This window comes from Cheilinus undulatus, linkage group 19 (assembly GCF_018320785.1).
Source record: "Cheilinus undulatus linkage group 19, ASM1832078v1, whole genome shotgun sequence".
Lineage (NCBI taxonomy): Eukaryota > Metazoa > Chordata > Actinopteri > Labriformes > Labridae > Cheilinus > Cheilinus undulatus.
Genome location: NC_054883.1, coordinates 32953264 through 32965874, shown reverse-complemented (window position 1 = coordinate 32965874; position 12611 = coordinate 32953264). Strand labels below are relative to the sequence as shown.

Below are 12611 nucleotides of genomic sequence, written 5' to 3'. Positions count from 1 at the left end.
TTTTAATCTCATTGAGTTGCTACCATATCATCAGTTTAACTGAATGCTCCTATAAAGACAAGTCAGTATACAGTATACATATACAATTTAGAAATCTTTTTGCTATACATTAGGATTTTAAATCCATACTGATTCCATCAATTAAATTTTTTTTACTACCAAAGGAGTACTGTTTTGACCCATCTTATTAACATGACAGTATGATTTATCAGTAAATGCTTATTTAGGTAAGAAATCTAAAGGATGAATCAAGAAAGAACTGAAATGAAAAAGCAGTACCACACATTTTCTGTTGTCCATTCTTTAATTTAACATCTGATAAGATTTTGAGTACAGAATGTAAACTTTTAGCATTTTTACATGATGATAACCCATTTTTACTTGGACAAGTTATCCTTTAAACGCCAGCAAATGCTGTCTTTGGCCTTTATTTCGATTATGATCCTCTCAGCAGGGAAGCTTTTCTCCAGAGTGATTTATGCAGTCTTAGTTCTAATTTTGAGATAAATGAACTTAATCCTGCACTCATAAACAGTCTCAGCCTTTCTTTGCATCTAGTTTTGTATTAGCCACATGCATGTGTCTAAATCATTTTGTGCATGGTTATAAAGCCTTTGCAGCATGAGCTAAGAATCCTTGTCCATGTAAAAATAATGTAATCTGCTTCAGGAGGGTTAGTTTAATGTCTAAAGAATGAAAACTGTCACTGGAGGAACATTTTCAGCTCACGGAATGAGTCAGAAAAGTTTCATAACATCAGAGAGTAGAAGACACTCAGCATCCTGCAGTTGGATGTGTTGATGACAGGTGATGAAAATTTAATGTCCTAACATGGACTCAAACATAAAACAGTCAATACCTGTCCACTTAGCACATATGCAACCACATGCATAGAACATTTCTCTTAATTTAAAAAAAAAAAAAGAGTGAGTTTTGAAACACACTACTCCAATGTCATCAGTGAATCAATTCCGTGTTACTCTTAAGAATTATTTTTGGCTTTTATTCCTTACGTGTAGAGACAGGACAGCTGGTAAACAGAGGTGGAGAGAGCGGGAAATGATTTATCATACTGATCTTAGGATTTCTGGTGTAGAATCATTCTTATCCATATGTTAACATGAACTGTCCTCTTATTAAATGTGCCATGCTTTCCTTCAGAGCTATGCTAATGTTGTGCATTGACTTTATTTAGCCTGGCTGTGCCCTTCTTCCAACTTTGAGCCCCCTCTAGAGGCCATGGGTCCCACTTTGAGTGTAACTGCCCTAAATTATGTTAAAAAGAGCGACTTCTGAGGCAGATTTGACCATAAATAGGACTGTCATTAATAATAACTGAATTTCTTAAAATGCATATCAGGAGCCAGTCAAAGAAAAAAAAAATCCCACAACAGACAGAAAAGCAGGGTAGCCATATGTGGGAAAAAACTTAGGGTTTGTGATTAACAGAGGTTTAATGTGCTGTTTTGACCCACAGGACAAGGACAGCAAAGAAAAAGTTAACATTACAAAAGGGTTAAAGATGTTGCACAGAGCCATTATTGTTGTAACCTAAAGATTGCAACAGAATTTGTGCAACATTGCCCTGCTGCATGCAAAAGGGAATCAGAATCAGAGTCAGAAATACTTATTTTGCCCCTGGCTGGAGACAATGAGGTATTATAGTTCCTATTATACACAGTATCTTAGGATAGGAAACCTGTTATTGAGTCTAGACACTGATGGTGTTGAAGGATACAGGATGTGATGCTGGGTGGCCATCTGAAGATCTAGACCCAGGCTCTGCAAAAAGGTGACTGGGGTGAAGTGGGATGCATGGATCTATGCCAAGGACAAGGTGACAGCACAAGAGAGGAGAGCTGATGTAAAAAGATGGGAGATATAGGAAATACAGAGAGAAATAAACTAAAAAATACAAACAAGAAACATGCAATAAGAGAACAGAGAAATGATGAAATAAAACAATGCATAAAGCATGCATAAAGCTAAAGAAATAAGCAACAAAACAATGCAGTATTGAACAGAGATGTTGCAGAGTGTTGCACAATAAATCTAATGAAAAATGAAGTTTATAAAGGCATAAATTTAAATATATGTCCTTCTAACTGTGCTTATGGTTCAGATGAATGTTCTGTTTATTTAAGAACAGATGACATTTCACTGGTAGTAAAACCATGTTTGCATATTTACAGTTTGCTATCAGTCATTGAGCCGTAAATGCAAATGAAGCATTAAGAGCTTCTTCTATGAACTCAAAGCTGAATGTCTGTTTAATAAAACACTGAGGGTTTTCTGTGTATTTATTAACAGACCAGGAATAATTAGATGATGTGCTCCTTTAATGTTGCATATTTTACTGCATGCCTGTGTGTGTACCTGGAAGTATATTTGAGCTTTCACATGATCCGTCTATATTTGTGCAGCATGCCTGAGCAAACAGACGCCTTCCGAGGTCAGATTGGTTTATACGTGAGTTTGTGTAACTTTGCGTGTCTGTCTTAGAGATTGTTTGAGGTTGTTATGACTGACAGAGAGGTAAGAGGAACGCTGTGAGTGTGTTTGAATTTGAGATAGCAGAGAGGTTTGATGGCAGCGCTGTCTCAGGGAGGAGGCTGCTGATGTGGCTCAAACAAGACGATCCAGGTTCAGAGGCAGTCTGGTGGATGATAGACTCTCTTTATCCCGAGGGTGGACATTATCCCCATATTTTTAAAATGTATTTAAAGCCTCAGATTGGAGGGTTGCACTGGGAGAAAAACATTACAAAACAACTTTTAAAAAATTGAAATATTAATTAGTTTCACTCACATTTTAGTCAATTTTAGCCTTCATAGTTTTGGTCAACAAAAGCGAAAAACATTTCAGTCCAGTTTTAGTCAGTTTAAAGCTTCTCAAAGTTTAGATTTCACTTTTGTAAAAATATTAATTCACTTTGAAACTGAATCTGATGCCTGCAACAATCCCAAAATAGTTGGGACAGGAGCATGTTTACCGCTGTTCCATCACTTTTTCCTCTAACAGCACTCTGTAAGCGTCTGAGGACTGAAGACACAAATTGTAGAAGTTTTCAACAGTCTTGGGTTTCCATTCTTGTATTTTCCACTTTATAATGCTTTATACATTTTTGGAAAATTATCATTTTTACCTTAGTTCAAACGGGAGAGCTCAAGAGAGACAGGGAATATGGGAGGAGAGAGCTGGGCAGTGCTGAGAAAAGGAACTGATCCAGCCACCAGTGGGACTCCAGCCTTTTTATGTGGGTGTCTGCTTTACCAAATGAGCTAAACCTGCACCCATACTGCATACATTTTTAATGGGAGACAGGTCTGGACCATGTGCAGGCCAGTCTAAGCCTGCCCGCTTTCACTGTGAAGCCATGCTATTGTTACTCATTCAGAATGTGGTTTGACATTGTGTCTCTGAACTAAGCAGCGATGTCCTCGGAAAAGACATTATCTGGATGGGAGCATACACTAAAACCTATATGTACCTCTCAGTATTAATGCTGCCTTCACAGATATGCAAGTGACTCATGCCATGGGCACTAACACACCCCCACACCATCACAGATGCTGGATGGTCCTTTCCATTTTTAGCCTGGAGGAGCTGACGGCCATTATTTCCAAAAACAATCTGAAATGTGGACTCATCCGACCACAGAACAGTTTTCCAATTTAGATGAGCTCAGAAGGAGGCTGAGTTCTAACTTACATTAGTAGATGCAGCAATGTACCGCATTAACTGACAATGGTTTTCTGAAGACAATGGTTTTAATGCAGCACTGCCTGAAAGGTCAAAGGTCATGGGTATTTAATATTTGTTTTCAGCTTTGCCCTTACATGCAGAGATTTATGCATATTCTCTGAAACTTTTGATGATGTTATGAACTATAGAAGGTCAAATCTCTACATTCTTTGCAGTTGCATGTTGAATAAAATTCATAAAATGTTGGCCTATTTGCAGGAGTGCTTTTCTCACCTCTGTCCCAAATTTTTGTGACATGCTGCAGGATTCAAATTCAGAATATGAACATATTTCCAAAAAAACAATCAAATATATCAAGTTAAACATGAAAATTGCCTTGTGCTGTATTTTGTTGAAAGTGATTGAAAGGGATTTTCTGTGTTATGTTTCAGTCACATTTTACTCAGTGTCCTAACTTTTTTGGATTTTTGTTGTTGTTTGTTTGACCAGTATAGAAATACTAACCATTGTTACTTGCAAATAGGAAAATGCCACCAACTTATATCTGCATTTATCAACTGTAATTTTTTTCCATTTGTACTAATAAGTTTGTAAAGTTTTGGGCGCAACCAGCAGACCTTCAAAGTGAGTTTTCAGTAATAAGGTTTGTTTCTTTGTTCATTCTTAAACATAAAAATGTGTTCAAAGGACTGTAACTTTTGGTCTGAAAGACATATTTTAATATTGGTAGCGATATTGACTAAAATATATCCATGATTATTGGCAAATCGGAAGAAAAAAATTCAATATTGTGCATCCCTACTCTGAATCTCAAGTTTGGATCTGTCTTTGTGCACGTGTCTGCTGGACCATCACATCACATCATGAAGTCCTGAGGTTATAAAGCCCGTGTTTTTCTGCTCAGAAGGAAGTTAACCATCACTTTTTTGTCATTTACTGGTTATTTTTGTTCATCAGATGGTGAAACAGTTGATTTAAAGTCTTGTTTGCATGTTTAATAAAGTCTCCTGAATCAAACATGTACATTTGCAAAGAGTTAAACCACACACTCTGTAGTTTGTGCTCCAACTCTTACTCCTTTATGAAATAATACCAAAAAATGTAGGCATAAAAGAAGTGTGTGATGTTATGGTGGAGAATACACAAAACCAAAATTTTAACTTTAACTTAATGCTAGTAAAATTAAGATTCAGAAACCAACAGTACACCAGAGCCAGTAAGGGAAATATGAAGGCAAAAACCCTGAAATACCAGCCAAAATGCTTTAAAGTAATGTGATCCAGGCTCCGGCTGGTTGGAGGCTGAATGCTTCGACGCCCACATCACTCAGGATGATATAACCTATGAGCAGAGTCAGGAACAGGATAATGGAGGAGCTCTGCTCTCTCTCTCTCTGACCTCGTCCGTCTCTCCCACATAAACATAGCCTGACATATTGATTATGTGCTGCAGTGGATGCAGCTCTGCAGAGGAAGTGTGCATGAATTTACATATCAGGATGTTTACTCTTAATCATTGCCATAAATCATTGTGACTTTCATAAATATTCTTACAGGGAAATAAACTGTCAGTCAATGGTGTCCTCTTCTCGGCTGCTGAACCATTGTCATATGCAGTATTCTGGATCGGTTTAGTCATTTGGAGCACCCAGGCAGGGACCAGTATGATGCCCCTCATCATTTAGCATAGGCACTCAAAATGGGTCTGTAAAATACTTTGAAACCTCTTCTTCAGGTACCCAAAAATCTTCCAAAATAGCCAACAGTACATCATCAGCTCTGTGAGGAGCTTTATAAATTAGTCTCAGAACACTGTAAAGCTCATCACTCAGGACTTGCCAGTACTAGTTATGAACCTTAAGTCACAGAGATTTCTCTAGACTAGTGATTTTCTAGCATCAGGACCTACTACCACCTTCTAGACAGCAAATTACTTCCAACTTATTTTCTATTTTAATGGTAACCAAACATCCATTTTCTTCTGCTTATCTGAGATCAGGTTGCTGTGGCAGCAGGCTAAGTAAGTCAGCCCGAGAAATTTCCCAGTCATTCCTGGTGGATCCCAAGGTCTCTCTGGGCCAGATGAGATCCCTCCAGCAAGTCCTTGGTCTACCCTGGGGTCTCTTCCCAGTTGGGCGCATCTGAAAGACGTCCACAGGGAGGAAACCAGAGGCATAGTGATCAGGATGCCTGAACTATCTCAACTGGCTCCTCTGGTAAGTCCTTGGTCTATCCTGGGGTCTCCCTCTTGATGGGTGCACCTGTAAGACCTCCACAGGGACCGGAGGCATCCTGATCAGGATGCTCGAACTAGCCCAACAGGCTTCTCTGGTAAGTCCTTGGTCTACCCTGGGGTCTCCCTCCAGATGGATGCGCCTGGAAGACCTTCACAGGGAGGGGTCCAGAGAGGGAATCCTGGTGGATGCCAAGGTCTCTCTAGGCCAAATAAAATACATATATACAATCCCTTGTGTAAATCCTTGATCTACCCCAGGGTCTCCCTCCAGTTGGATGTGCCTGGAAGACCTCCACATGGATTTTCGGTAGGTTTTGGTAGAATGGAGACATTTCCTTCAAAATAAAAGCACATCATAGACTTTTTGACCCTTTTTTTTCTAAGCACACATCCATGAACCACTTCTTGGTTCCAACCCACCAGTTGAGAACCAAGGCTTTAGAAAGCACAAACTCCCTTTTTAGTTCATTAGTTACACTTTTAAACGAAGACCAAGGGGCATACAAAATCAAGTTTACATCAGTAACATTTTAACATAAAATACTTACATATGTACTTAAATAATAAATGGAATCGGACCCAGTAAAGACCCTTGTGGGACCCCATTTTCAACCTGACAATAGTAAAAGTAATGAAGGTGAGCATTATTTCAAGCAGGAAGATTATTCCATATTCATTCATACCCTTCACTTTCTATTGCTCTTGTTTTTCCTGCTGCTGCAGCTAAACTTTACATCAGCTCTCCTCTCCTCTGCTGTTAGCTTGTACTTGGCATAGATCCGTGCATCTTCACCCCGATAACCTTTTGCAGAGTCTGGGTCTAGATCTTAAGATAGCAACCCAGCATCACATCCTGCATCCTTCATCACCATCAGTGTCTAAAATCAATGACAGGTTTCCTATCCTGCTGGATGGAGTCACTAAGACAATAAGGAATCAATCAGGGCAGTGGGAATAGATGTGTCTTCTGCATCACTTTGTCACATGCCCCCTGCCCCATCTCTGAAACCACCAGTGACCTAAAGTGACCAAACACAATGACTTCAGTCTCACTCCTCCATAATCAAACTCTATTTCAATGCTATCTGTTCACTCTTAGAATCTTTTCACCTTCTTAATACACATCTTAATCATTAAAAGTAACTGAGACACATATCTCATTTTTGATGCATGCACAGGACGAAGATATCTTGCAGCCTCCTGCAGCATGAGGCCTCAGGTGACTGCCTACCTTTGCCTGATGGTAAAATCATCTATGTAGGTGGTTTTTTGGGTAACACTTTACAATTGAGTGCACAAAAAGGCATAGTTTCATGGAAATTAATGAATAAGTAACTGCTGCTTTATCTCAAGTGTGCATGCAAATGGTGAGTAAGCCTTGGGTTGATTACTCAGTGATCTCTTAATTAGATATCTGTTAAAGTATTAAGAGAACAAAAGAGGACCTGACAGCTGGTTAGCTGGTAGTTCTCAGGTAGCTGGTGAGTGACTCCTCTTCAGATGTTATAAAGTAGCTGATTACTTTCAGCTGATCATCATACCAGGTAGTTCATAAATGCTGAGTCATTAATAATCATAAGTGATTATGTATCATCCATTGTGAAGTGCAGCATTATACTGACTATTGTGTAACTGTGCCATTGTCTGAGTACTTTCTGGTAAAGTTGTACCATTCTTTATGTCTTTAAAGTGTCCGTGTTAAACACTTATTTTTATGAAACATGAAGACCTTACAGGAGAACACCTTAGGTTTCAGGCGTGGTTAAACAGAGAAAGCTGCTGATTGTTATCAGAAATGTCAAGATGGAGGAAAAAGTGAAACACATCCCATATCGCCTTCAAAATAAAACATGATGACTTGTTAAATACTCCTGTAGGTCAAAAGAGTTTGGGATTTTTTTTAAACACTATTTTTGTTAGTTGTCACTGCTTTAATTTTTTATGTTGTAAAAATGCTTCTTTTAAGTTTAGTGTCTTATAGGTTAGTGTTAGTTTTATTTTCTTTCACTTGGAAGGTTAAAGTAGATTTGATTACTGGAGATATTTTATAGGCAGTTTTAATACATGCAACTCGTGTGCACAAAAATTCCTGCACAAGTCCATGAGTCAGTGCCTTTTGTAATTTATTTATTCATTTATTATTATTATTATTATTATTATTACAACAACAATAATAATCTTAATAACAATATGCCTTGCCAGATATGTAAACTGCCCACGCCATAGACACTAATGTGACTCTGTACCATCAGAGATGCAGACTTTAGTACTTTCTATGCCAGGCTAACAAGCTGAATGGTCCCTCTCCTCTTTAGTCCACCAAACACAGTGTTCATTGTTTCCCAAAAAACAAGCAAACAAACAAACAAAAAAATTGGGTTCATCTGACCACAGAACAGTTTTCCATTCTGTGTCAGTCCATTTCAAATGCGCTTTGGCCCACAGAAGACGGCGTAGTTTCTGGATCCTGTTCATATATGGCTTTTTCTTTTCATGATCCAGCTTTAACTGTCATTTGTGGATGGCATGGAGGATGGCAAGCCCATTCAGTGGTTTCCAGTACAAGACCAAGCCTGTTTTAAAGCTCAGCAACATCCAGTATTGACCTCCAGACTTTCCCCTTACTCACAGAGATTTCTCCAGATTCTCTGAATCTTTTGATGACATTATGGCCTGTAGATGGGGAGATATTCAAAGTCTTTGCACTTTTACACTGAGGAACATTTTTCTGAAATTGTTCCACAATTTTTAGACCCAGTATTTTGCAGATTGTTGCACCTCTGCTCATTCACTTCTTAGAGACTCTGCCTCTCTAAAACGCTCCTTTTATCCCAGTCTTATGACTGACCTGTTGCCAGTTAACCTAATTAGTTGCAAAATGCTCCTCCTGCTGTTTTCCATTAGTACCTCTTACTTTTCCAGCCCTTTTGCCTTTCCTTTTGACTTTTTGAGATGTGTTGCTGCCATTAAATTCAAAACAAGAAAATATTTTTCATGAATGATTAAAATGTCTCAGTTTCAACATCTGATATGTTGTTTATTCTATTGTGATTAAAATATGGGTTTGTGAGATTTGATAATCATTGACTTCTGTTTTTATTTATATTGTACACAGCAACTCATTTTTTAAATTGGAGTTGAAATTAAGCCACCTATTTTCATCTAATTATGAATCCAAAATATCTCATTACAATTCACGTGGTAATTCTAGATAAGATAGTCTTTTAAAGGCATTAATAGGAAAAGCCTAGATTGTGAGGAGAACAATGATCTGTTTCTAAATGAATGAGCTACATTTCACTCAAGACACTTCATGTGTTTGGAGAATTTTTTTTTTACTACAAGCAATTCAGTCCTTAATTTGGCTTGAAATAAAATGCTCATTTGGAATTGTCGATAGAATTTAGCTTATATTATATATTTCTTCAAATAATGTTTTTTTTTTTTTTGGTCTAGAAAAAAGGTAAATACATCTGGCAACGGTTGAGATCTTGCAGTGAAATCCAACCAGGTAACTCTTAAACATCTGGATCATTTGGAGTGTGATTTTATTTTGACAGTCAGTGACAGGAAGTGCTATAGTTAATCAGTGTGTGCCCCTGCTGATGTGTGTGTGAGTGTAGCAGCCTGTTGGATTTGGTCACGGGCTCTCTGTGCCTCCTCTCAGTCAAGCAGCAGCTGCCGTCCCTTCACTTCACAGCAGGAGGTAAGAACAACATTACACATCATTTTAACGTCCACCAGCGCGTGCTCTTGCTCCAAACGTGTGTTTTTTTGTGATTTAAGTCAGTCAGTGTTTGATAAAGTTTACTCGTGTTGTGGCGGCGCTGGTGCGTAAACGAGTCATTTTAGCGCTAATTTGGTTTTGTGCGTAAAGTTTGGTGCGTAATTAGCGCTGCGGTGCTTTGGTGATCTGCGGTGGCGACGCGGTGTCTTTTGGCATGTGAAGGCATCCGTCCTCTCCTCTGCAGTGGTCGGCACAGCATCCTGATTGATTGCAGTGCCACAGACAGCAGCCATGCGTGGGGCACACGCAGGTGTCGGTGGGTTTCAGTGAGACGAACCGCTGACTCCGGAGCCATGCCTTGGCTCGGAGGCAGCCTCACTGTGTTTCCTGAGGAGGGTTAGAACGGGTCAAACCTGAAACCAGCGCTGTGTCACTGCGCTGGCCTGTCACGGTTCGCTTCTTCCTCCTTCAGTCTTCGATGGCTTTTCAACAGAAACCACTTCCCCCGATCAGTCAGATCATCACACAGCTAAACCCCCTCATACTTAACACCACAGACCAACAACATGGCAACCGCAGAGCAAACCTGCTCGTACACTGCAGTAGAGCTGTCAAAATGTTCGATTAGTCGATAGAACGTGTGGAAAACGAGATACTCTGGTCTAATGAAAAGTACCAAACCGAAGCTTGGAAAATACAGATCCTCATTCATATTTTAACCCAAAGAGAGAGAAAGAACTGTCTACGTTGGCATAGTTTGATTTTTGTTAAGTTTAGTCAGCGTGAAGAAGTTTGGCTGCTTCTGTTAATTAAAACAATAAATTACCCAATAGTGGTCACTAAGGACATACTTTTGTTTCCATGGTGTTTAGGCAGAGTTTGATAGCACTTGAGTTGTATCATGAAGAAGCTTCTTATGCCTCTCTTAGGTTTGGTCTGTGCAGGGCTGATTTTAGTGATTTGGAGGCTGTTTTCTAATGAAAGTGATCAAAGCAAGTGAACAAAATACTCAGAGCCAGAGAAACACAGGACATACCCAAATCTGAAATATACTCAAATAGCCAACAGGACATCAGCTCCAAGAAGAGCATCATAACTCATAGTCACCGTAGTAATATTCTAACATGATTGTTGACCAGGTGGACCATATAAAAATAAAAATATATGCTAAATTTTACCACACAGTATCCACCAGTTCATTGTGTCAATACTTCTGTTTGGATAATTAGACTTTGCTTTATATGAAGACATTTTGGGGCTTTCGAGGTGCTTGGACCTTGCTGTTAGGTCCAGGAGTCCTCCCCAGGACTTTCTGGACACTTACATTTTGATGCTATTTTCAACTCTAAGCCTCTCATTTATATTTCAAATACAATCTTAAATTTGTTTTGCAGCTGTAATGACTCCTCCTTAGAGCCCAAAGCCTCAGGAAATTATCTACTGTCTATGACTACCTAATGGTTAAACTGCTAATGCATCTGTGTTGTGTTAAACAGCTGAGCAAACTAAGGAATCAACATTTTTGTCATGTATTTGTTCATTCTATTTTCTACTTTTTATTCATTTAGTTTGAAATGAGGTTACTCATTCACACAGTGATCTCTGGCCTCCAGCTGCTCACTGCTGCACTCTGCTGCACATCACTTCAGAGAAGTGATTTGAGAACTTGTGATGTAAACGTGACTCTGTGGGCACTTGGTTTGTGCAATTTAAAGAAGTATTATTTGGGTATTTTATGCATTTATTTATAGAGGAGGACAGTGGATAGATTCAGAAACAGGGATGAGAGAGTGGGGGAGTGAGACATGCAGGAAAGGAGCTGCAGGTCTGGCTTAAAGCCGGGTCGCCTGCATACATGGGGTGAGCCTTAACCTCTAGGCCATCTGTGCCCCTGATTTGTGCAATTTAACATTAAGAGCAGAAAGTTTAGGAAAGTCACAGGTGCACCTAAAACTATCTGAATATTGAATTCTGAAAATAATGTTTACCACTTAATTTAGTTTAAAAAATAAAATAATTCCAGGCCATGCTGCTGTTGATCCTCTGGGTTTTATCAAGTCCAGGGTTATTGCAGCCAGGAGATTTTAGTGCTTGTCTTCTGACGAGCTTTACAGAGATGCTGATTTTCCTTTTCCAGCAGGACTTTGGCTGCTCCAGAGATTCTTCCTGGGTTGGTCAAGCAGGATGCTTTGACTTCCAGGGAGTGCATGAAACCCCCATAGGAACAGAACGTTTATGACAATGCGTACTGAATACAATAAAATTAGTTCAAAAGCAATTCAAAGTAGCATGAATTTGAATGCGAGGGTGCAACAAGCTTTATGCTATAAAGGAGGAGGCTGGGGTGGAGGAGGTTAAGCATCGCCAGCAGCAGCAGCATTTATGCAAGCAGGGATTAGTGAGGAGGGTGTCATATTTAAATGGATCACTGTGTTGAGAGAAAGAGCTGTGATTGTGTGTGGGCACTGGGAGGTGATATTTGGGATCAGCTTGCTATCAGCTGATCATGGCTGGGCGTATGACTACCATGTCCAGCATGAACTAATGCTGAGCTTCATTGGTAGAAAACATTTTATTGTTTGTACCATCTGTTAACATGTAGGAGGTGGAGCTTTTGTCCTATAGTGCAGCAAGCTAGCAGGGGTCACTTAGTGTTTGGCTTCACTTTGGGTTAGTTGTCATATCGTCCATCCTTATGTGAAGTCTGGGACTGAAACAAATACCTGCTTTTTTGTTTTAGGCTGGTGGTTTTTCCTTTTGAAATGCACCTTGGGAGTTGTAGTTGGTTTCTCTTCCTTGCATGAACATTGAAATATTTTAGCAGTGATGTTATTTTGCCTCAGTAAACATGAACAAAGCTTTCCCTTCAGAAACCTCAGGCTGGTTGGACACTATCCTGTCGTAAATGTCTGCAGAAAAAGCTTTTTTAGTCTGTGATGCAACA

The 12611-nt window shown here is 39.3% G+C and overlaps 1 protein-coding gene across 2 annotated transcripts in view; it reads left to right on the top strand.

Annotated features, from left to right (window-relative positions):
• The first annotated feature begins 9571 nt into the window (after positions 1-9571).
• The window catches only part of pld1b (phospholipase D1b), a 60599-nt gene continuing 57559 nt past the window's right edge, over positions 9572-12611 (top strand). For both annotated transcript variants that reach the window (XM_041814129.1, XM_041814127.1), the window contains exon 1: positions 9572-9646. The gene's annotated coding sequence lies outside the window, so the exon portion shown is untranslated. The remainder of the gene's footprint in view (positions 9647-12611) is intronic.